This window comes from Ranitomeya imitator, chromosome 10 (genome assembly GCF_032444005.1).
Source record: "Ranitomeya imitator isolate aRanImi1 chromosome 10, aRanImi1.pri, whole genome shotgun sequence".
NCBI lineage: Eukaryota > Metazoa > Chordata > Amphibia > Anura > Dendrobatidae > Ranitomeya > Ranitomeya imitator.
This window is the reverse complement of record NC_091291.1, coordinates 14,127,676-14,150,966: the sequence shown is the minus strand read 5'-3', so window position 1 is coordinate 14,150,966 and position 23,291 is coordinate 14,127,676. Positions and strand designations below refer to the sequence as shown.

General features: G+C 43.3%; 1 long non-coding RNA gene across 4 annotated transcripts in view; it reads right to left on the bottom strand.

Annotated features, from left to right (window-relative positions):
• LOC138651760 (uncharacterized) overlaps positions 1–23,291 on the bottom strand; it is a 48,797-nt gene that overhangs the window by 19,345 nt on the left and 6,161 nt on the right. The window contains exon 1 of one of the 4 annotated variants that reach the window (XR_011315530.1): positions 16,980–17,104. The exons of 2 other annotated variants lie outside the window; for them this stretch is intronic. This is a non-coding gene — a long non-coding RNA (uncharacterized lncRNA). Of the gene's footprint in view, positions 1–2,300; positions 2,583–16,979; positions 17,105–23,291 lie in introns of those variants that run through there. One more of the 4 variants, XR_011315529.1, reaches the window with a different exon arrangement.

The window sequence follows — 23,291 nt, the reverse complement described above, 5'->3', positions numbered from 1 at the left end:
TTTTCTTATCTAGTACAAATTCTTTAAATATTTTCAAGTGAATCATTTCTCCGCGAGAAAGCAGAAGTATGCACTTAGCGAAGCTTTTTCCTTGGAGAACACTGAATTCCTTTGTACAAGTGAAGCAGAGACAACAGTCTCATCGCGCCATGACTCAAGTGGCATGCTGAAATTCACATTCATATATTAGAGGAGCACTTTTTTTTTTTTTTTAAGAGGGCACTTAAAAATTTAGCAATCAGCAATTTTGCTAAATTCTTCCTTACATATCTGTACAAGAAGAAAGAAGATTGTAGCACTCTGAGATCCTGAATTACTGAGCCTGGCCGAGAGACTATTAAATGTTTTATCGTGCTGACATTTCAACACATGTTATTCTGAACTGATTAATTAAATGTGCCGGGAATGTAGGATGTCAACGCCCAGGGCACTGTCTAATAGCTAGAGTTGGTCGGAATCGATTCGTAGGACTTTGGTCCCAACTGCCGAGTCAGTAATCGGTGGTTGTTGGACGGAGACCGGAGAACTCACCGTACTCATTCCTCCTGGCATCGGCGGCTTTACTTTTGATTAGCCAGTCCGGTGTGACGTCACAATGATGACATCACGCAAGATCAAATGAGGAGCTGCAGCTGCCGGGAGGCAGTCTTCAAGGTTCCAGATCAACGGCTATTTTGCAAATCGATTCACATCAGGTCTACTATTAATTACGTGGAAACAAAGGTATGTATACTTCCTCCATAGTCTTCACTAAAGAGAACCTGTCAGGTCCCTCCAAGCTTTAGAACAGGGGTCCCCAACTCAAGGCCTCGAGGGCCGCCAACAGTGCAGGTTTTCAGGATTTCTTTAGTATTGCATTGGTGGTAATGCGATCATCTGCACAGGTGATGATTCCAACCCCTGTGCAATACTAAGGAAATCCTGAAAACCTGCACTGTTGGCGGCCCTCGAGGCCTGGAGTTGGGGACCACTGCTTTAGAAGGTTTAGAGTTCCTGTTATGTTCCCCTAAAGGAGATGGTAGGCTTTAAAGTATCTTTGGCTTCTGTGCCTTGGCCCCTTTGAACAGCAAATTAGGGCTGCAATTACACCATCAATTTTATGACCCAGGAACATCCCTTAACACGGTATAAGCGCAGTCTTTTTGCTGAGTCTTTGAGTGGAAACTGAGCAGAAACTCCAAATTTTTGAGGAGCTAAGAGAGTTTCCGCTCAGTTTCTGGTCCAAAAACTCTTCAAAAAACTGAGACACACAATTCTATTGTTTTGTGTCTACAGATCCAATACACACCTATGTCTGGCTATGAAAAAGAACCCAGTATGATCCTGGAGAACAAAAATTATCACATCAGCTCAACCTGTCCGAGTATCGTTCAATCCAATAAGGGTGCGGTGCCCGAACAGAGACCACCGGCTGACTCCCGGGTGAAAATGATCAGGTAGAAGGCAGGAAGGCATCCAGTAACTGCAATGGAAAAGGACTAAAAGAAATTATTCATTAGTAACTATTAAAAAGATCAAAAATTAAAAAATAAAACACTAGGCCTACGCGTTTTGAGCACGAGGACTTAAGGGCTCTAGTGCTCGAAACGCGTAGGTCTAGTGTTTTTTTTTTTATTTTCCTTTTTGATATTTTAATAGTTACTAACAATAAATAATGCTTTTTAGTCCTTTTCCATTGCGGTGGCTTCATGTCTTTCTGCCTTTTACAGTCTGATCCTGCAGTTATGGTTTACTGTACTTTCTTCCATCTGTTCCTTGTCCTGCTGACCGTAGGACATATCGAGCGTAGCGACACTTGGTCGTCTATTAAAAATTGCTCCTGAATATCGCAAATAAAACACATGTACGGCTGGCAATCATCAACCTACATCCCATACAGACAGTCCATGCCTCCCAGATCTTTCCAGTTGGAAGAGGCAGAGCAAAACTTCAGCAAAAATTCCAATAATAGAAAACAAAGAAAAGACGTGGGTCGGATAAATAAACACCAGACTGCTCGGTTCCTGGCGGAAAAACCCAACACTAAAATGGAGGATCAGTTCGATCTTCGCGCTAGGGCTCCCTCTTTGTATGAATGACATTGTTTGTAATGATTATTGATGAGTTAACTACTAAATATAGAAGAACCTATCCTACAGAAAACTGATACAACACCCCGAACCTTGCAAATGTGCGCGGAAAAAGAAAAAAACCAACATTGCCACTTGATTGATATGTTCAAACCAAGCATAAAATAACTTATCTACATTAATTCCGCAAAAAAATTGGGTAAATAATATTAGAATGACTTTATGTCCTACCTCTTATCTCCACGAAGATCACTGATGGTCCTTATCCTCGGGAATATTAATCCGAAATGATTGATACACTAATAATCTGCATAGAAGCTGAGCTCCTGGTGTATCCTGTACATTAAACTGGAGCACGACATAGTACAGCTATCCCATCCCCTAGTCATTCACTGCTTCTACTCCTTCTATTCATTCCGCCCTGTTTCCATAGAAACCTGACGGGAGAATAGAATTTTCTGTGCTGACTGGCTGCAATGCAACAAAAACACATGTTGCAAAAACACACTGCACAAAAGAACATCCAAAATCCACCAGGTTTGCAGTCACCCATTTCAATTTTTTCTTCTATACAAACGATAAGCTTTGAAATAGATCAGAATTAGAATTAATGATAATTGCTTGAAATCTGAAGCGTGAAATTTAGCAGAAAAAAAAAAAAATGTAGCCAAAGGGGGTGCCGAGGTGGTAGACAGTGCATGGCGGCTCTGGTGTCTGAAGGGGGACAAAGGCTGCACTTCCATCAATATTAGAAATGGAGCATAAAAGGTCGGGAGCTGCAATTCCTTCTAATTACATCTTTGTCTTTAAAAAATGTGATTATTGGGAATCCGGGTGTTGAGGTCCTCAATTGCTAAAATGCAGTGGAAGAACTGCTGTGTCCCCCATTACTGCATAACTCTGGTTCAAGGACTCTCTAAGAATCCATTCATTACCCTTCGAGAAGAGCAGAAGCAAAGCGGGACTGCATGCAGCCGAGTACTGCTACCTATCATTTTAGCAAATGGTTGGCATCTCAGAACCTGGATCTCCACTGATCAAAACTTTTGACATGACAGTATGACGCGTTTCTTGTATCACATATAGTCGAAAATATAGGGGTCAGTAATGTGGCGCCCAATTACTGCTGTAGGTCCTTTGTCCTTTACCTCCAAAATAAATTTGTGCCAGGTTTCATTGCATGCTTTCGTAAAAAAAAAATATATCACCAATAGTGGAATCCTCGGCTCAAAACACTTCTTTACGAATGACTATAAAATGACACAATTATCGTTACCAAATAAAAAAGCAAACCCGTTTCAGACAAAGTCCATAGTCATTGCCTTTGATCCTACTGCAATATAGCTTTTGGATTTGTGGCTCCTTGAGCTTCCATACACTGGACCTCTTGATAGGTGAGCTGATGTCCGATCAAAACTTTTGAGATGACAGTATGACGTGCTCCTTGTATCACAGCCTATGGTGTGTCACTAATGTCTAGTAGTCGAAAGTATAGGGGGGCAGTAATGTAGTGCCTATTTACTGCCATAGGTGCTTTGTCCTTCCCCTCCAAAGTAAATTTGTGTCAGGTTTCACTGAAATATGTCTCTGGCAGTGGGATCCTCTTCTAAAAACATTTCTTTATTAATGACTATAAAATGACACAATAGTCGTTGCCAAATAAAATAGCAAACGCGTTTCAGACAAAGTCCTTAGTCGTTCCATATGATCCCACTTACATTTTGGACTCATGGCTGTTTGAGCTTCCCTGCACCTGACCACTTGATAGGCGAGCTGACATTCATTCTACAAAAAACTAACAAAGCTGCACTCTGTAGAGCTATAGCATGCAAACATGAAATATATGAAATTGGAATTGCATTACTGCTCTAGAAAATAGGAAAAAACAAAGATACTTAGCTCATAACTTGGCCAATTCTTGTATGCTCAGCAGCCACAACAAGGTGATCCTCTTTGCTGGGAACCTATCCTAAGGTGATTCCTCTCCTGGGCTGAAGCCCAAATTTATATGGGTAGGTATGATACTGTTCTGATTAAAACTGCCATACGCTGATGGATGGAGTGCATGCTATAGCATTACAGAGTGCAACTTTATATGTTAGTTATAGAGGTGGATGGAGGTGACTACAATTGGTATGCCCCTGTTCACACACAGTTTTCTGTTAAGAAGTGATGTTCAGTCTTTGATATTTGTATACATAAGCCCTCTCACCGAGCTCTCCACCCATCAGCCTCTGGCGGTTTTAATTACAGCAGGAACCTACCTACCCTTATAAATGTAGGCTATCAGCCCAGGAGAGGAATCACATTAGGTTAAGTTCCCAGCAAAGAGGATCGCCTTGTCATGGCTGCTGGGCATGCATGAATTGTCCAATTTATGTGCAAAGTATCATTTTTTCCTATTTTCGAGAGCAGTAATGCAATTCCAATGTTCTATATTTCATGTTTGCATTCTATAGCGCTACAGAGTGCAACTTTGTTAGTTATATATGGAAGTGGCTACTCTTAGTATGCACCTGTTCTCACCTGTTCTTTGTTTGGAAGTAGCGGTCGGTCTTTGATATTTGTTGACATTCTTTCCATGCCATTGTGTATTATTTTATGAAAAAGTTTCCCTTAGCAGCATTTCTTTTAGTGGGGAACATGGTGTTACACTGATGCTCCATATGTGGCATATAACTCGAAGGGCATGGGGATAGTTTATGCAGCGCATGCAAGGGATTCATCTAAATCTCCCCCAAAACTACTTCAGATGGAACTCTTGATGAAGTCATAGACTCCTGTGCTAATGGGCGCTTCTTGCTAATGGTGTCTGTCTTTTCAGACATGTAGAAAAGCTGCGGAGACACCATCACGTGTTTCTCAACGCAAGCAATAAATAGCCAGGTCTTTCACCGGGAAGGAACAACCACGGGAAGGGCAGCATCCAAGAAGGAAAACCACCTATGCCAAAACATGGTCTCCATCCACAGACAGCTGTTTTGGGGTATTTGCCCCTCTTCAGTGTAGAGTAGGAAACTGGCGATTAGGAGCAGTGCCTAGTGAAAGGACTATAAACATAAGGATGAATGACCTCGGGGAGATCAAAACATCCAACACCGCGGAGAAACATGTGATGGTGTCTCCGCGGTGTTGGATGTTTTGATCTCCCGGAGGTCATTCATCCTTATGTTTATTGTCTTTTCAGACTGGCACAGAAACCTAGTAGACCATAAGGTAGACACTTTCGGGAAAACAAGGGCACAAGTGTAATACATTTGAACTTCATTGAGCGTATGGATCCATTTGAATCCCTTTTTCCGGGGATCCAAACGGAACTGCACGAGACGTGAACCTCAAGATCCCAACTCAGGGACCACACTTCAGTAGAAAGGGTATTAGAAAGCTTCTGCTCTAATAAAAAAATTCTAAAAAAAGTCATAATTCTTTGACATATTGCACTATACAAATGTGCAGTACTAATCCAAAATAATAGAAGAAAAACTCTGAGGAATATTCAGCAAGAACAATGGGAGTCTCTTAACTAGAGGGCAAGTAGAGAGCAGCTGTTTATTCGAGCACAATGATCCTATGGTTTCTGGATGCCATTGCAAATGAGTAAAGGATCCTAAGAAGAACACAGCAGGAGATGACCGGGCAGAGAAGAGCGCAGACTCTGTGTGTGTTATGTAACAGGAGTCTACATACGGTGTGCATTGTGAAACTGGCAGCCTGAAATTAATTGGTGGTAGAGGGAATGTCCCAGAGGTGCAAGTAACTGGAAACAGATTGCCGCAGCTAAGATGGTGTTGAGCATGTGATTGCAGCTGTAGAGGGTAGATAGTCAGTGAGTGATACGAATATCTACAGTTATTGATTGTGTCGTAGAAGGGTTTTCTATTATTAACGCATAACATGTTGCAGACACATCAGAGCGACAGTAGACTATGATGTCTGACGCTCATCACATTCTCCAGAACCCAGAGGAGGACAAATCATTGGCGCAACAGGGGCCCAAGAGGTAACAGGGCCCATTTCCACCTCCAAAGAAGGTGAAATTGTGCATAATGATGATCTTTTGGACTTCAAAGGACCCATATATTGCTCTTGAACAGGAGCCCTCATGTGTCTGTGTTCGCCATTGCCAGAACGTTTATTGCAGCGCCCCAGAGTCTTGGTCGTTGCAGTAATGTCGCTCTGCCGCTAAGGGGAGTGATGTTATGTCTGATTGCAGACATAGGGGGGCAAGCGTGGAGAGGGGCGTCTCTAGGGTCCCATAATAGCTCCGAGCCTTCCCGTCAAACGGGTGCGTCCTATCCAGATAAACTTGGGGGACGGAGAGAGAGAGAAAGAACGAACATGAGAGTTGTGAGGACTATCCCGAATGCTCAGCAGGGAAGAACTACAACACACAGGCGCTAGTGGTAGGCACTGATTTCCACCTGCAAAGGGAACTCTGGATGTGCCTTCGGACCGGCCGGTCTCAGACAGCCCTGTTAGCAGTGCTCTGGATTGCGGATCCTGAAGTCACCAGTAAAGAGGTAAAGAGACTGCAACCCTGTGTCCTCGTTATTAACTGTGCCTCACATCATCGCCATCTACACTACTGGGAAGCCCTGGGGACATACTTCACCTGTGGGAAGGTTTACCATCTAGCTGCCATTCCATCACCACAGCGGACCCCTAAGCAGCGTCGGTCACCCTGACTGAATACCACAGGTGGCGTCACAAACCCTTGACAAACTACCATCACCCCTTTTATTGGACGCCCCTTAGCAGGGTCACGGACCGGGTCCAGCCACCGTGACTTCCCCAGCTCCGAGACAGAGAGGACCGGTACCGAGTAACCTGTGGCCCTGTGTCTGGGGGCGCTCCATTTATCATAAACACATTTTACAGAAAAACAATTTAAGGTGTATGTCTAATTACCCCCCAAAAAACCTAGTCCTACATATTATGGGTCGTCAGTCCTATGTTAAGCACTATAGCCCTTTGGACACCCCTCAACATTGAGATTGCAACACCAAGAAGGAAAAGTCATGGAATAACAAAAATCACAAGATGGATAGACTTGTTACTGATATGCAAATGATGAAAAAAATTGAAAAAATTTCACACAACATCTCGATTTATTCAGAACTATGTGCAGAAGCCCTGGGACTTACAGCCTCAGCTGCTATCAATGTGGTTGATAATGGTCATCTGAGCAAGGTTTTGCAGCAGAATGCACTTAGGCAAATCATCAAGATCTGCTGCTGACAGCTCCTTTGTAATCACCCACCAATGAGGTCCCAGATGTGCTCAGTGGGAGACAAATCTGGAGATGCTGCAGCCATGATAGCACATCTAGGCCACGCAAGTTGCTTACAGTAGCGCGAGCAACATGCTGCATGGAATTGTGGTGAAAAATGGCTCCTGTGACACTTTGGAGAAATGGCCCCACCATCAAATCAATATAACGCCAAGCTGTTAGTGCACTGGAATGAGATGTCTGGCTATTAGTTGTTATGCCACTCCAGATCATAATCCAGTGTGACTTTTTCTTTTGAAGGCCTTTTCATGGAGTTGCCACTTAGTTTTCTGACTACTTTCTGGCTATCATTGCATCCAAAACAAAAGCAGAACTCATAGTTAAAGAAGATGGACCTCCTTTCCACCCTCTATTGCTGTTTTGCTCTGCATGATGATAGCCTTTGAGAGCAATAGCGTGGGGTCAGTGAAGAGTCACGGAGGAACATCCCACCAGTCCTACTCCTAGGATTATGATGTTGTATATATATATATAAATGGGTTGATAATATTTGGCATAGTGTTGTGAATTCTGTGGCTGAATTCACTCCTGTGGTCACAAGTGGTACTGCAGCTTCTGAGCTTCCTCCCTCAGGTGTTCTGGTGAGCTCGTTAACTGCTTCATTACTTAACTCCGCCTGATGCTGCTATCCTTGCTCCTTGTCAATGTTTCAGTGTTGGATCTGAGCTTCTCCTGATTGTTCCTGTGACCTGCTGCTCTGTATAGCTAAGTGCTTTTTGCTTTTTTGTTGCTTTTTTTCTGTCCAGCTTGTCTTTTGTTATGCTGGAAGCTCTGAGACGCAAAGGGTGTACCGCCGTGCCGTTAGTTCGGCACGGTGGGTTTTTTTTGCCCCCTTTGCGTGGTTTTGCTTTAGGGTTTTTTGTAGACTGCAAAGTTCGCTTTACTGTCCTCGCTCTGTCCTAGAATATCGGGCCCCACTTTGCTGAATCTATTTCATCCCTACGTTTTGTCTTTTCATCTTACTCACAGTCATTATATGTGGGGGGCTGCCTTTTCCTTTGGGGAATTTCTCTGGGGCAAGTCAGGCCTATTTTTCTATCTTCAGGCTAGCTAGTTTCTTAGGCCGTGCCGAGTTGCCTAGGTAGTTGTTAGGCGCAATCCACAGCCGCTTTTAGTTGTGTTTAGGATAGGATCAGGTGTGCAGTCTACAGAGTTTCCACGTCTCAGAGCTCGTTCTTGTATTTTTGGGTATTTGTCAGATCACTGTGTGCGCTCTGATCGCTAAGCACACTGCGTTTCTGGATTGCCTTCATAACACCTGTCATTAGCAAACATAACAGTACAAGGAGCCCAACTAATGATTCTCAATAGAGGGGAAAAAAAAGTTCTGACATCATTTTTTTTTTTTTTTTCTGCTCTGTGTTCACTTTTTTTTTTTTCCCCTAGACATTTGGGTGATTCTGGACACAGGTGTGGACATGGATATTCAGGGTCTGTGCTCTTCAATGGATAATCTCGTTATAAATGTACAAAAAATTCAAGATACTATTGATCAGAAATCTATGTTAGAACCAAGAATTCCTATTCCTGATTTGTTTTTTGGAGATAGAACTAAGTTTCTAAGTTTCAAAAATAATTGTAAGCTATTTCTGGCCTTGAAACCTCATTCTTCTGGTAATCCTATTCAACAGGTTTTGATTATTATTTCTTTTTTGCGCGGCGACCCTCAAGACTAGGCATTTTCTCTTGCGCCAGGAGACCCTGCATTGAGTAGTGTCGATGCGTTTTTCCTGGCGCTCGGATTGCTGTACGATGAGCCTAATTCAGTGGATCAGGCTGAGAAAAATTTGCTGGCTTTGTGCCAGGGTCAGGATGATATAGAAGTATATTGTCAGAAATTTAGGAAATGGTGAGTACTCACTCAGTGGAATGAATCTGCACTGGCAGCTTTGTTCAGAAAGGGTCTCTCTGAGGCTCTTAAGGATGTCATGGTGGGATTTCCTATGCCTGCTGGTTTGAATGAGTCTTTGTCTTTGGCCATTCAGATCGGTCGACGCTTGCGCGAGCGTAAATCTGTGCACCATTTGGCGGTACTGCCTGAGGTTAAACCTGAGCCTATGCAGTGCGATAGGACTATGACTAGAGTTGAACGGCAGGAATACAGACGTCTGAATGGGCTGTGTTTCTACTGTGGTGATTCCACTCATGTTATTTCTGATTGTCCTAAGCGCACTAAGCGGTCCGCTAGGTCTGCCGTCATTGGTACTGTACAGTCCAAATTCCTTCTGTCCATTACCTTGATATGCTCTTTGTCGTCGTTTTCTGTCATGGCGTTTGTGGATTCGGGCGCTGCCCTGAATCTGATGGATTTGGATTATGCTAAACGTTGTGGGTTTTTCTTGGAGCCTTTGCGGTGTCCTATTCCATTGAGAGGAATTGATGCTACACCTTTGGCCAAGAATAAACCTCAATACTGGGCCCAGCTGACCATGTGCATGGCTCCTGCACATCAGGAAGTTATTCGCTTTCTGGTGTTGCATAATCTGCATGATGTGGTCGTGTTGTGGTTGCCATGGCTACAAACCCATAATCCAGTATTGGATTGGAATTCCATGTCGGTATCCAGCTGGGGTTGTCAGGGGGTACATGGTGATGTTCCATTTTTGTCGATTTAGTCATCCACCCCTTCTGAGGTCCCAGAGTTCTTGTCTGATTATCAGGATGTATTTGAAGAGCCCAAGTCCGATGCTCTACCTCCGCATAGGGATTGTGATTGTGCTATCAATTTGATTCCTGGTAGTAAATTCCCTAAAGGTCGATTATTTAATTTATCCGTGCCCGAACACGCCGCTATGCGCAGTTATGTGAAGGAATCCCTGGAGAAGGGACATATTCGCCCATCGTCATCACCACTGGGAGCAGGGTTCTTCTTTGTAGCCAAGAAGGATGGTTCGCTGAGACCGTGTATTGATTACCGCCTTCTTAATAAGATCACTGTTAAATTTCAGTATCCCTTGCCATTGTTATCTGACTTGTTTGCTCGGATTAAGGGGGCTAGTTGGTTCACTAAGATAGATCTTCGTGGTGCGTATAATCTGGTGAGAATCAGGCAAGGAGATGAATGGAAAACTGCATTCAATACGCCCGAGGGTCATTTTGAGTATCTAGTGATGCCGTTCGGACTTGCCAATGCTCCATCTGTGTTTCAGTCTTTTATGCATGACATCTTCCGTGAGTATCTGGATAAATTCCTGATTGTTTACTTGGATGACATTTTGATCTTCTCAGATGATTGGGAGTCTCATGTGAAGCAGGTCAGAATGGTTTTTCAGGTCCTGCGTGCTAACTCTTTGTTTGTGAAGGGATCAAAGTGTCTCTTCGGTGTGCAGAAAGTTTCATTTTTGGGGTTCATCTTTTCCCCTTCTACTATCGAGATGGATCCAGTTAAGGTCCAAGCCATCCAGGATTGGATTCAGCCGACATCTCTGAAAAGTCTGCAAAAGTTCCTGGGCTTTGCTAATTTTTATCGTCGCTTCATCTGTAATTTTTCTAGCATTGCCAAACCATTGACCGATTTGACCAAGAAGGGTGCTGATTTGGTTAATTGGTCTTCTGCTGCTGTGGAAGCTTTTCAGGAGTTGAAGCGTCGTTTTTGTTCTGCCCCTGTGTTGTGTCAGCCAGATGTTTCTCTTCCGTTCCAGGTCGAGGTTGATGCTTCTGAGATTGGAGCAGGGGCGGTTTTGTCACAGAGAGGTTCTGATTGCTCAGTGATGAAACCATGTGCTTTCTTTTCCAGGAAGTTTTCGCCCGCTGAGCGTAATTATGATGTGGGCAATCGAGAGTTGCTGGCCATGAAGTGGGCATTCGAGGAGTGGCGTCATTGGCTTGAAGGAGCTAAGCATCGCGTGGTGGTATTGACTGATCATAAGAACTTGACTTATCTCGAGTCTGCCAAGCGCTTGAATCCTAGACAGGCCCGTTGGTCGTTATTTTTTGCCCGCTTCGACTTTGTGATTTCGTACCTTCCGGGCTCTAAAAATGTGAAGGCGGATGCTCTGTCTAGGAGTTTTGTGCCCGACTCTCCGGGTTTATCTGAGCCAGCGGGTATCCTCAAGGAAGGAGTCATTGTGTCTGCCATCTCCCCTGATTTGCGGCGGGTGCTGCAAAAATTTCAGGCGAATAAACCTGATCGTTGTCCAGCAGAGAAACTGTTCGTCCCTGATAGGTGGACTAATAAACTTATCTCTGAACTTCATTGTTCGGTGTTGGCTGGTCATCCTGGAATCTTTGGTACCAGAGAGTTAGTGGCTAGATCCTTCTGGTGGCCATCTCTGTCACGGGATGTACGTACTTTTGTGCAGTCCTGTGGGATTTGTGCTAGGGCTAAGCCCTGCTGTTCTCGTGCCAGTGGGTTGCTTTTGCCCTTGCCGGTCCCAAAGAGGCCTTGGACACATATTTCGATGGATTTCATTTCTGACCTTCCCGTTTCTCAAAAGATGTCAGTCATTTGGGTGGTCTGTGATCGCTTTTCTAAAATGGTCCATCTGGTGCCCTTGGCTAAATTGCCTTCCTCCTCTGATTTGGTACCTTTGTTCTTTCAGCATGTGGTTCGGTTGCATGGCATTCCTGAGAATATTGTTTCTGACAGAGGTTCCCAGTTTGTTTCAAGGTTTTGGCGAGCCTTTTGTGGTAGGATGGGCATTGACCTATCCTTTTCCTCGGCTTTCCATCCTCAGACTAATGGCCAGACCGAACGAACCAATCAGACCTTGGAAACATATCTGAGATGTTTTGTTTCTGCAGACCAGGATGATTGGGTGTCCTTTTTGCCGTTGGCTGAGTTCGCCCTTAATAATCGGGCCAGCTCGGCTACCTTGTTTTCTCCATTTTTTTGCAATTCTGGGTTCCATCCTCGTTTCTCTTCAGGACAGGTTGAGTCTTCGGACTGTCCTGGTGTGGATTCTGTGGTGGATAGGTTGCAGCAGATCTGGACTCAGGTAGTGGACAATTTGATCTTGTCCCAGGAGAAAGCTCAACTTTTCGCTAATCGCAGACGCCGTGTGGGTCCCCGACTTCGTGTTGGGGATCTGGTTTGGTTATCTTCTCGTCATATTCCTATGAAGGTTTCCTCTCCTAAATTTAAACCTCGTTTTATTGGTCCGTATAGGATTTCTGAGGTTCTCAATCCTGTGTCTTTTCGTTTGACCCTCCCAGACTCCTTTTCCATACATAATGTATTCCATAGGTCGTTGTTGCGGAGATACGTGGCACCTATGGTTCCATCTGTTGAGCCTCCTGCCCCGGTTTTGGTGGAGGGGGAATTGGAGTATATTGTGGAGAAGATTTTGGATTCTCGTGTTTCTAGACGGAAACTCCAGTATCTGGTTAAATGGAAGGGTTATGCTCAGGAAGATAATTCCTGGGTTTTTGCCTCTGATGTTCATGCTTCCGATCTTGTTCGTGCCTTTCATGCGGCTCATCCTGGTCGGCCTGGGGGCTCTGGTGAGGGTTCGGTGACCCCTCCTCAAGGGGGGGGTACTGTTGTGAATTCTGTGGCTGAATTCACTCCTGTGGTCACAAGTGGTACTGCAGCTTCTGAGCTTCCTCCCTCAGGTGTTCTGGTGAGCTCGTTAACTGCTTCATTACTTAACTCCGCCTGATGCTGCTATCCTTGCTCCTTGTCAATGTTTCAGTGTTGGATCTGAGCTTCTCCTGATTGTTCCTGTGACCTGCTGCTCTGTATAGCTAAGTGCTTTTTGTTTTTTTGTTGCTTTTTTTCTGTCCAGCTTGTCTTTTGTTTTGCTGGAAGCTCTGAGACGCAAAGGGTGTACCGCCGTGCCGTTAGTTCGGCACGGTGGGTTTTTTTTGCCCCCTTTGCGTGGTTTTGCTTTAGGGTTTTTTGTAGACTGCAAAGTTCGCTTTACTGTCCTCGCTCTGTCCTAGAATATCGGGCCCCACTTTGCTGAATCTATTTCATCCCTACGTTTTGTCTTTTCATCTTACTCACAGTCATTATATGTGGGGGGCTGCCTTTTCCTTTGGGGAATTTCTCTGGGGCAAGTCAGGCCTATTTTTCTATCTTCAGGCTAGCTAGTTTCTTAGGCTGTGCCGAGTTGCCTAGGTAGTTGTTAGGCGCAATCCACAGCCGCTTTTAGTTGTGTTTAGGATAGGATCAGGTGTGCAGTCTACAGAGTTTCCACGTCTCAGAGCTCGTTCTTGTATTTTTGGGTATTTGTCAGATCACTGTGTGCGCTCTGATCGCTAAGCACACTGTGTTTCTGGATTGCCTTCATAACACCTGTCATTAGCAAACATAACAGCATAGGTATAAAACACCAGGTGTGACATTTGCTTGCTCACCTGTTATGGTTGTGCAATTGTAGGAGAATGTATTGCGTTCTTCTAGGAGGCACCCTACTGTATGTGGCTGTGAGACTCAAAGGTACAGAGAAATACTGGGCTCTCGATGCGTTAACAAAATTACAATATGAAGTTCCTGTCTGAAAATTAATTGTGGACATGGAATTGGTGGATCAGAAGCCACAAAAGTGGTTGCAATCTTAGCAATGCTGTAGACTCAATGGTGTCACGATACCCGGGTATAAATGCTGCAGGGGAAACTGCACCCAGCAGCAATGGAGCTGAACCAGAAACCGGGTAACTAACATGAACACCAACAGGACCTTTCACATGAGACAGGGTGACCAGGTAAAGCAGAAGGACCTACGATCATGTGACAGAGTGGGAGGCGGTCAGGGGCGGAGTCAGACACCAGGGAAACAGAGAAGGAACAAGCATGAAAGAATAGTGAAACAAGCCGGGGTCATAGCCAGGAGATTAAAAGATACCAACAGGGAGAGTCAGAGAATAGTCAGAAGCCAAGCCAGGGGTCAGTAATCCAGGAAAGCGAATAAAGAATGTGACAGCAAGACACAACGCAAGCCAGCACACACTACAGAGGTCAAGCATACAGACTGCAGAAAACCTATAGCTGACAAGGCTACCAGGTTAGGAGCGAGTATAAATAGCCCTCTCATCTTGAAAGAGAGGCTAAAAACATTAACCCTTGAGAGTACAAGACATAACCTTGTCCTAACCATGACAAATGGGTCTATACAAACTATAGATTACCATACCATTCTTTTTTATGTCATCAGGCTTGACATTAACTGGCAGGGAATGTGACTCCCACTTGTAGGCCCATATCTGGGTTTCCGTCTTGAAAAGGTGAAGAAAGCTATAAAAATATGAAACATTCCCATTGACTGATGCATGCAACATTACAATATGCCGTATCTAGAGATAAGAGCATGAGGAAGCTTAGAAACCTTGAAACTGACTTATTATCAGCCATAGTTCTCAAGAAGACAAAACCTGTGGGGTCAAACTACGCAATGTCACTGTGACATAATATCGCCACTTCTATTCTTCACGCAAACGGCTGAACACAGATCTTCAAGGGTGAATTAGTGTTTGCTAAGTTTTTCCAGCTGTTTTGGCTGTAATAGGAGACCAGGGACTCAACAGAAATGTTGACTTCGACTTTTCAGCTTTTAGCAGAGAAATCTTGCATCTCTCGAAAGATCTCTAAGATGAATCAGACATTGACCGTATACATGGATAAAAAACAATTACAGGCCAATATTATGGAGTGATTTATGGTGCCTTCATGTTCTGATGGGCAAGGTTGGACTGGCCAACCAAAGTACCAAAGGATTTCTTATCGGGTGTGCTCTAACACTACCGTGGGGTACAGAAGTTCAGTAGAAGGCCCATTTGGAGCCAATCACTTGCCATCAGTCCTAATACTTAGGGGTTAATTCACAGATAACATATTGGATCTTATTGACATGTCTTAGATGTGTAATGATTGATTATAAAAGTGCACATGTAGATGTTCTGTATTGATGGATAGATGGTCTTCACAATCATCCTTCTGGATGGCCAAAGGCGCTTAAGTCCAACCTGAGTGTAGGTGGAAGGAAGGTCTGGGAATCATCTCAGGTGACATGCCCTTGAACCTCTGTTCTTCAGACCTATTTGTGAACTGATTTAGTTTTAAGTCTCCTTATCAAACCCTTGGATTATTCAGCTGAGCGTTAACACTTGTTGAGATAGGGTGGAATTAAAATGAAAGGCAAATATGCCTTAATCTACGGTCACTTCAAGACATATCATAACTCTTGTTATTCCATTTACCATGTCCAAAAGAGATGCTTACTAAATTACCACCGTTATAAAAAGTTAATATTAAACATTAAGCGTCTGATTTACCAAAGTGTTTGTGCTTGAAATATGGAATAAAACACATTGAAATGTTGTAAAATTTTTACGCAACTCAAAGTTTAGAAAAGTGAGCAAAGATCAAAGTTGGAGCAGAACGAAATGTGCCCAGTAAGTTCAGTTTTTTTTTGTTTGTTTTTTTTTACATATTTTGCCTTAATAAAATTTAATTGCTAATTAGGTCATCACTTTCTATGTAGACAATTTAATCAGAAGTGCTGACAATGGGGAATATTTTTGAGACCTCTTTCAACCTTTGCCAAAGACCAGAAATATCTGGTTGGTGGTCTACAGGGCATAGAGAAGACCGGACTTTTGTATTTTCGTTCCTCGAACATAAGTCATTCCAAATATCGCTCCATATTAGTTTTTCGAGTCTTCTTATCTCCCTCTAGGAAAACAAATTCAGTTCAGAGCTAACACTTGTGTAAATAGGCTCATATGGAGAAAGAAAAGGGCAAATAAATATCTTCAATCTAAGGCCACTTTGAAACATTTCGTAACTCTTGATATTCTACTTACTGGTCAAAAGCCACACCTAAGGAATTACAACCCACACAAAAAAGAAAATAACAAAAAAGTATATGCAATAACACACAACTATGAGATGGGCAGACATTGGCATAATTTCATGATTTGGAGGGTTGAGTGATGACTTTCTGATCACTGGGTGTCCAATCGCTGAGACTTTCAATGATATTGAGGTTAGGGTTCTGGAACCCTGAGAACGAGACTGTGCAGCCCCATCTTCAGTAATGCAGAAGAGCTCATGCTCAACCTCCCCTCCATTCATTTTCCATGGCACCGATGGAGAAAACCAAGTTTCGCACTCGGCTATTTTCAATAATCCCATTGACAGTGAAGGGAACATATGCCAAACATAAGCACTTTTGCTTCATTCAGGCTGTGGAGCCTCGTTCTTGAGGTTCTAGAGTCTCTATGTCTGAGAGTTGAGCAGTCAGAAACCATGCAATCAGCAAGTTAGGGGATGACTTGTGACTTTAAAAAAAATTCTCTTGGGTTATTCCCCAAAAATCAAGTTATTACCTATCCAGAGGATAGGAAAAAACTTGCCGATCACTGGTGATTCAACCACTGGGATTTCCATTGATCTCGAGATCAGGGCACTGGAACCCCGAGAACATGGCTTTGCAGCCCTATTCTTAATGTAGCATAAGTGCCCATGAAAATAACTGAGCACTGTACTCATCATTCATATAGACATAGAGCATACACTCCTCTACTGCATTTACGACGGGACTGCCAAGCCACTTCTTTTGGGTTCCAAAGTCCTGATCTTAGGATTGCTGAGAGATTCAACCATTGAGTCCCCTCAGCGGTTAGCAAGTTATCCCCTATTCTAAGGATAATTGATAACTGGATATTGGGGGAATTACCTTTTAAGAAAAGAGTCCGCTGTTCTAGCAGCCACTTAGTACGTCTTGAGGATTTCTTAATGCATGGAAAGTCCAGCGATGTCACTTGGCACCATGTACTGCCTTATTTTTTCTGTGGTGGTGGTAACTGCTGAGGAACAGAACATTTGCTACAAATTTTCATTGTATATTACTACTAATTACCAGAGATTTTGGCAGTGGGATATCCCATGATAACTTATGTTTCTGTGGGACTCTTCTAAAAAAAAATAATTTTCCATTTTCGACAACCACATAAAGTCCACTTTCACTTCCATCTTTCCACCCATCATTCAAAGCTAGAGATTAGACATAGCACAGATCAGAACAGACGGACTGCAGTTATTCCAACTTTTTTTTTTATAAGTAACTAATTAGGTTGATGTCACATGAGACTTGCGGTTGGTTCAGTTGGTATAAAGATAAGGCTTGGCAATGACAAAGGATAGGCTGAGGGATAATTGATATGTTTGTCAAGGTAGCAGAATTAATTTGCAGACTAATCAAAGAGATCAGTACAGCACAGTTAGGTGCAAATTGACTCACAGGATGAAGTCATCAGTAATAGTTAACAGCTTTGCCCGGCTGTGGCGGAATACCAAACAACCAGTTTATAAGTTAATTTTAAGTAGCCCAGAAACTGTAGATAGCTGTCGGCCAAAAGAGCATTTGACCGACTGGTTAGCAGCTTTTCTCTTGCAGCTCTCTAACACACAGGAGTTCTCGCTCTGCCAAGTGCTCGGCTGTACTCAGTGTAAAGGCGCTGTAATATTAACTTTATATTCAAAATCAGGGTTTACATTTTAGAGATATTTATTGCTTAATTGTTATGCACATGACATGAGCCGAAAGTGCAGCAGGTGGGCAGTGCACTTACATCTCTGCTGTCTATCTTCCCTATTCCCTTGTCAGTGATTGACAGGTCACTCTTCAGTCAGTGACCCACCCCTTCTTCCTGAGATCTAGTGCAAGTGCCTCAACATAGATGGCATTAGTTTGGGGCATAAAAACATGACAACAGATTCCCTTTATGCAGAAAAATATTTTTCACCCAAATCACATTTTTAATTATGGGGGTCTCCAGAGTCCGCTCCATCATGTTTTCCTCTTTTTCACATACATGTCTATAAGGTTATGGTTTCATTACTCACTGTGGCCTAGGGATGACGTGACTGACAGCTCAGTCGCCCTATAGGATTTGCTGTGTGCTGGGCTGTCGGTATTGTAAGTGACAGCCGAGTCATCCAATCTGAGCCTGGGGCATGCTGAGCTGTCAGCATTTTGATTGACACCTATGTTGGTCAATCTGACCTAGCCTGCAGACATACTTCCAGGTTTTTCCCATACTGGTTAATTTGCTAGCTATTTAGCTGGCTAATTATGAGCAGAGCATTGTCAACTACAACTTTGCTCAGTGATGTGTGTGCTTTGCTCTGTGTCTGATTTCCTGATCTTGTTGCCGTACCTTTTATTTGTTTTGACTACTCTTGTGTGTTATTCCTTTTGCTCTTGACGCTCTCTAACCTCAGGTACTTGACCCTGAACTTGGCATCTGACAATCCATTTTCTTTTATCCCTTTATCTTGACGAACCCTCCTGGCATTTGACCCCAGACTGTTACTTGACCACACCTTTGTGTTGCCCGTCTGTACTACAAACCCTCTTGGTATCTGAAGTCAGACCTCCTGACTACCCTGTCTCATAGCTTGTCCATGAGTAGTGACTCAGTGTCACATATATGTGATGTAGCAGAGCCAGGTAAGATATGGTGAAGTCCTAGTGCTGCAGGATTTGATTAGCTGCATCTAGATAGCTTTTTCGTAGAACCAGGGACTGTGTTCACTAGGTGTGGCAGTCTGCTGGATGGTGTCGAGTGTTCTGCTGGTGAGTGACCAGGCAACATGTGAGCTGTACCCGAGTGAGAGATGTGCTATGGTCTCTCTCTGAATGGAGACTGCATGATCAGTTAGGAAAATTGAGCAGTCTGTTTGTGGGAGCTGTATAGAACTGTGTGGAAGCTGCAGTGTTATGAACTGACCTGAGTTGAAGTAGTGATATTGCAACCACTATGGGCCGCATCGGCAGGTAGCATAGTCAGGAGTTAGCCAGAGGTCAGTAGACGGGAACAGCAGTATAGTTTTGAGGATAAGCAGGCTGCATAGTCAGGAGTTAGCCAGGGGTCGTTACACTGGAACAGAGGTATAGCTTGGCCTAAGTAGCTGGTGGAAAGAGAGCTTGACTAAAGGCTGGGAGCTCAATAATCTCACAAGGAAGGAAGTGCAATGCCAGATTTAAGTAGGGTGTTCAATCAGGAAATTACAGGATGGAGCCTATCAGGAACTCGGGGTGGAGACAATCAGGAACAACACAGGTAATAGTATCTGGGTTAGCAAGGAACTATCCAACACACTGAAATAGCTCAGAGGGAAGAGCTGCCACCTGGTGCAAAAGAGCTGCTGCTGGGTTTGAGTCTTGACTTGCAGTCAGTTTAGTGTGCACTGTGTTGAACACTTCTGTTTGGCTCTGGGAGCTGCTGGGGCATGGGCTGTAGGGGATACTGATACTGGTGGGATTGTGGCTCTTCTTTGTATGACGTTTGCTCTGGGAGAAAGGACTGTAATCTGTTTGGGTGAGCCCGCACTAACATAAGTGACCTGATAAGTGAACTTTTAATCCCTTGGAGTTTTATGAAAGCAATAAAACTGCACCTGCTTGGACCAAACTGCATTACCTGTGTAAACACTGTCTAACGCCTACCTGACAGTGTGAATCCCTACAGTACTTACCAATATGCCCTGAACCTCATATTACACACCTAGTAAATGAAGAGAATTCACGAGGGCATGCAACATTTCTTCCTTACAAAGCCTCGGCCACCTATTCCATTCTTTCCCGATAGCTGTATACCAGGGCAGAGATGCTACAATATGTCCGGACAGATCAGGCATGGCTCCTGCATTGATTATGCATAACTCCTGAATGATGACATCTTATCCTGCACTGGCATTACAAAGACTATATAGCTAAGCTGAGCCTGGCAGGAAATGTAGTCGTCTATGTACTGACAGCTGTATCCCCTGCTGGCAATTATGTATCACTGGGTTCATCGAAAGAGCAAAACTAAAAATAGGCTGACCGCCGGTTAAATCAGGTAAGTTGACATGTCTGAATATCACAACAGTCTGTTCTCTACGTTGCCAGGTTGTCTATGTCTCTCCGTCACCTAATATTCAGCTACCATCACTTTATCAAATAGGAATAGCCCTCTAAGAACCACGTTATCATAAAATAATTTGGTCTTTCTTTGCCCTTTTTTCCCAATTGCTGACAGCTGAGCCATCTACCTTTACGATTGTCTGACAAATTTATTACTCCTTATGCCCCAAATTTCCTCCGACACCAATGTATACATAGCAAAAAAATGTTCCTACTGCGTATTAAAGGACCTACAGAATTTTGAGATACTCTACTAAACATGCAAACTCTTTCTGGTTTTCAATTCACATTCCTCAACATTTCATTCTTAATCTAAACTTCCTCCGGGCCTCATGTAAGGGACCCCCACTGGACAAGGAACACAACAGGGAGGTCTACCACTCAAGAGGAGTCATGTTACTCCAATAACCCTGGGTTCTTATACTGTACAAGTTAAGGAAACGAGTGGCGCATTCAAACAAACCATTTCTAGCCAGTTTCTACCTTCTAAAAAATGCCAATAGCAATACAGAATAGACACAGTTTGGTGCAAAAGTTTTAGGCAGGTATGGAATTAACTCTGCAAAGTAAGAATGCTGTCAAAAATACAAGTGTTGGGTTTTTGTATGAATAAACAAAATGCAAAGTAAATGATCAAAAAAGAAATTAAATCATATCAGTATTTGGTGTGACCGATCTTTGCCTTCAAAACAGCATCAATTCTTTTGGGTACACTTACACAAAGTTTGGGATTTTGTAGGATTATAGTCAGGTGAATGAGCAACCAATTATACCAGACAGGTGATAATGATCGTCATCTTCATATGGAGTCAAAAGACAATCATTAACTGAGACAGAAGCATAGGAAGTTCAAAACTGCGTGAGGAACAGCCAAAATCTTCTACAAAAGTGAGGTTGAGGAAGAGTTTCAGGTCACAATTCAAACACCGTAGCGAAACTGGGAGCAGCAACAAGACACAAGGTAGTTATACTGCATCAGCAAGATCTCTCCCAGACTAAGATTTCATAAAAGAAAAAAACAAGGCGCCCCCAATGTGTCTCACTATATATGAAAGAATAAAATTCTTTTGCAGGAAATTTGCTCACCTATTGCAGTTGTGAACCAAGGTCACAACTCCCATAAAAGCAAAACCGTAGCAGCAGGTCTCCAAAAAAATCCAAAAGGATATTGAGGGTAGTAGTCTTAGGCAAACTGAAGACCGCGCTCACGAGGTAGATTTAAGGTTTTTTATTGAAGCTCTTGAAACGCGTAGGCTTCAATAAAAAACCTTAAATCTACCTCGTGAGCGCGGTCTTCAGTTTGCCTAAGAAGACTAAGATTTCATAGCAGACTGGTGTTTCCATAGGCTGTTCAAGCTCCAAGAAGTGGTCTTCATGGAAGATTTGTAGCCCAAAAGAGTTACCTTTGACATGAATACAAGGCCAAGTGACTCAGCTTTGCATGAAAATATAGCAACTGGGGTTCAGAAAAATAGCATCAGGTGATCTAGGCTGATGTAATAGAAGGCAGATTGTTTGCCAAAGGGCTGGAGAGCAGCACAATAATGAGTGTCTGGAGGAAACGTGAAGCATGGTAGATGGTCCTACAGGTTTGAGGCTTAAATACAGCAAATGGAGTTAGAGATTTGGTCAGGATTATAGAGAACCTGTTACGTCCCCAAAAGCTATCAACCTGCACATACAGTATAGGTATAATCTGCAGGTCAATAACGTTACAATACTGTCCAACCGCATTCCTATTCAGGTCTTTTTACCAGCTGGACAAAATGCTTAAACAATAACCCAAAAAACTTTGTTCTGAACACTTTGCTATACTAAAGTAATGGTTTGGGTCAGTAGTCCTGGGGATCACTCATGTATGGACTGGTTGTTCCCATCTTCACTGGGTCTCCAGGGTTCTCAATCAGGAAGCTCCTCGCTATCCATAAAAGATGCTATCAATCCTCTGTGGGTTTGGTTCAAACACACGAACAAGGGTCTCAGTGACATGCCACCACCACATAGTCAGTTACAAGCATCTACCTTCTATTCTCCGCAGCTTCCAAATCTGTGTGACCATTGCTCATCACTCTAGTCAGTCTGGACCAGCTCTGTCAGGACCCCCTCTTCAACCTAGGTTAGCCTAAAATTCATGCTAGACACAAATAGGAACATTAGTTGAGCCATAGCCTTAGACCCTTTTACTTCCATCTTCACTATATACTGTCTACTGTACCACCTCCAATCAACATCGTGGCACAACGCCTATGTGGACGCAAAGTGCAACCATCACCCAAGGTTCTTCAGCAACAGGCTCTATGTTATCCAGCTCAATCTACATTTCTTTGGGGATCATTTGAGCTAAAAGTCTTCCCATACACCTGTGTAATAAAAATTTTCACGAACAAGAAATGTTGAGCTCAACTGAAAAATAAAAGAAAGCTTCGAACTCTCAAGATGTGCATGGGTGACGAATCCCAGTTAGAAAGAGACTAGAACATATGTGAAAAAATTTGTAAAGAAGATACCAAAAAAAAACACAAGTTCAAAAACAGGACATTGTGAGAAAAATTACTACGCGTTTCGAACCTAGAAATATGTACGATTCTTAGTCATTGTGTGTTTTTGTATCTTTCCAATGGATCAGTAAAACTTTTTTTTACATAACTGGTACCAAATGAATTAACACCAACTCTATCACCTGATCATCAACTCTTCAGTGCCCAAGAGCAGTTCATCAGTCAGCCCAACCTATTAGACGTAATCAAAGCCGGACTGGGACTAAAATTCCGCCCTGGCATTAGAAGTCACACAGGCCCACTTGTCACATGGTGACTGTAGAATATCTTTGTACACTTGTAGGCAGGGCCGGTTTTAGGCAAAGTGGGGCCCTAGGCAAAGCTTAAAATGTGGCCCCAAATGCTAACATATTGCACATCACACAGAAGCATTTCGGTTGTATTTACACGCACTGATCTCAGGCCGCTAAATGAGTTTGATCGACACTGAAGTTGTTCAACGCTTGTTTCCCGGCCTCTTTCCACCAGCTGAGGAATAATGATGGGACAGAACCATCACTAATAGATCACTAACAGATCC